The following is a 2,500-nucleotide window of genomic DNA, read 5'->3' as shown; positions in this document are numbered from 1 at the left end:
GCGCAGAAACACTTTGCCACACACACGCACGCACTGCTTGTGCCTATGGTACGACAACTTTTCTCGTACCTATGGTACGACAACTTTTCTCGTGCCTATGGTACAACAATTTTTCTCGTGCCTATGGTACAACAACTTTTTGCCGTGCCCCTGGTACACCGCTCAGTAGCACTTTGCCACACAAACTCTCCTCGTGCCTATGGTACGACAACTTTTCTCGTGCCTATGGTACAACAACTTTCCTCCGTGCCCCTGGTACGACAGCTTTTCTCGTGCCTATGGTACAACAACTTTTCTCGTGCCTATGGTACAACAACTTTTTGCCGTGCCCCTGGTACACCGCTCAGTAGCACTTTGCCACACAAACTCTCCTCGTGCCTATGGTACGACAACTTTTCTCGTGCCTATGGTACAACAACTTTTCTCGTGCCTATGGTACAACAACTTTTCGCCGTGCCCCTGGTACACCGCTCAGTAGCACTTTGCCACACACACACTCCTCGTACCTATGGTACGACAACTTTTCTCGTGCCTATGGTACGACAACTTTTCTCGTGCCTATGGTACAACAACTTTTCGCCGTGCCCCTGGTACACCGCTCAGTAGCACTTTGCCACACAAACTCTCCTCGTACCTATGGTACGACAACTTTTCTCGTGCCTATGGTACAACAACTTTCCTCCGTGCCCCTGGTACGACAGCTTTTCTCGTGCCTATGGTACAACAACTTTTCGCCGTGCCCCTGGTACACCGCTCAGTAGCACTTTGCCACACACACACTCCTCGTACCTATGGTACGACAACTTTTCTCGTGCCTATGGTACGACAACTTTTCTCGTGCCTATGGTACAACAACTTTTCGCCGTGCCCCTGGTACACCGCTCAGTAGCACTTTGCCACACAAACTCTCCTCGTGCCTATGGTACGACAACTTTTCTCGTGCCTATGGTACAACAACTTTCCTCCGTGCCCCTGGTACGACAGCTTTTCTCGTGCCTATGGTACAACAACTTTTCTCGTGCCTATGGTACAACAACTTTTCGCCGTGCCCCTGGTACACCGCTCAGTAGCACTTTGCCACACACACACTCCTCGTACCTATGGTACGACAACTTTTCTCGTGCCTATGGTACGACAACTTTTCTCGTGCCTATGGTACAACAACTTTTCGCCGTGCCCCTGGTACACCGCTCAGTAGCACTTTGCCACACAAACTCTCCTCGTGCCTATGGTACGACAACTTTTCTCGTGCCTATGGTACAACAACTTTCCTCCGTGCCCCTGGTATGACAGCTTTTCTCGTGCCTGTGGTACAACAACTTTTCTCGTGCCTATGGTACAACAACTTTTCGCCGTGCCCCTGGTACACCGCTCAGTAGCACTTTGCCACACACACACACCACTCGTGCCTATGGTACGACAACTTTTCTCGTGCCTATGGTACGACAACTTTTCTCGTGCCTATGGTACAACAACTTTCCTCCGTGCCCCTGGTATGACAGCTTTTCTCGTGCCTATGGTACAACAACTTTTCTCGTGCCTATGGTACAACAACTTTTCGCCGTGCCCCTGGTACACCGCTCAGTAGCACTTTGCCACACACACACAACACTCGTGCCTATGGTACGACAACTTTTCTCGTGCCTATGGTACGACAACTTTTCTCGTGCCTATGGTACAACAACCTTTCCCCGTGCCCCTGGTACACTGCGCAGAAACTCTTTGCCACACACACACACCACTCGTGCCTATGGTACGACAACAGGCCCCGGGGACCTACATCGCACCTTGCTCTTGCCTCCCTTACAGCTGAAAAAGGTCCATGCCTGTGCCCTGGCCCTGCTGAAATTCCCTCTCCATTTAGCCGAGGCAGTGAGTCGGCCTCCTGTCTCCCTTTACGGTCGAAAAAGATGTGCTCCTGGGCGCGCTGGCCCTGCTGCTACTCACATCGGGCATGGACCTGGACCTCCAGCAGGCCCCGGGGACCTACATCGCACATTGCTCTTCCCTCCCTTACAGCTGAAAAAGGTCCATGCCTGTGCCCTGGCCCTTCTGAAATTCCCTCTCCATTTAGCCGAGGCAGTGAGTCGGCCTCCTGTCTCCCTTTACGGTCGAAAAAGATGTGCTCCTGGGCGCGCTGGCCCTGCTGCTACTCACATCGGGCATGGACCTGGACCTCCAGCAGGCCCCGGGGACCTACATCGCACATTGCTCTTCCCTCCCTTGCAGCTGAAAAAGGTCCATGCCTGTGCCCTGGCCCTGCTGAAATTCCCTCTCCATTTAGCCGAGGCAGTGAGTCGGCCTCCTGTCTCCCTTTACGGTCGAAAAAGATGTGCTCCTGGGCGCGCTGGCCCTGCTGCTACTCACATCGGGCATGGACCTGGACCTCCAGCAGGCCCCGGGGACCTACATCGCACATTGCTCTTCCCTCCCTTGCAGCTGAAAAAGGTCCATGCCTGTGCCCTGGCCCTGCTGAAATTCCCTCTCCATTTAGCCGAGG

The sequence above is a fragment of the Aulonocara stuartgranti genome (assembly GCF_965226115.1).
Source record: "Aulonocara stuartgranti genome assembly, chromosome: 22".
NCBI lineage: Eukaryota > Metazoa > Chordata > Actinopteri > Cichliformes > Cichlidae > Aulonocara > Aulonocara stuartgranti.
This window is presented reverse-complemented; position numbering follows the sequence as displayed.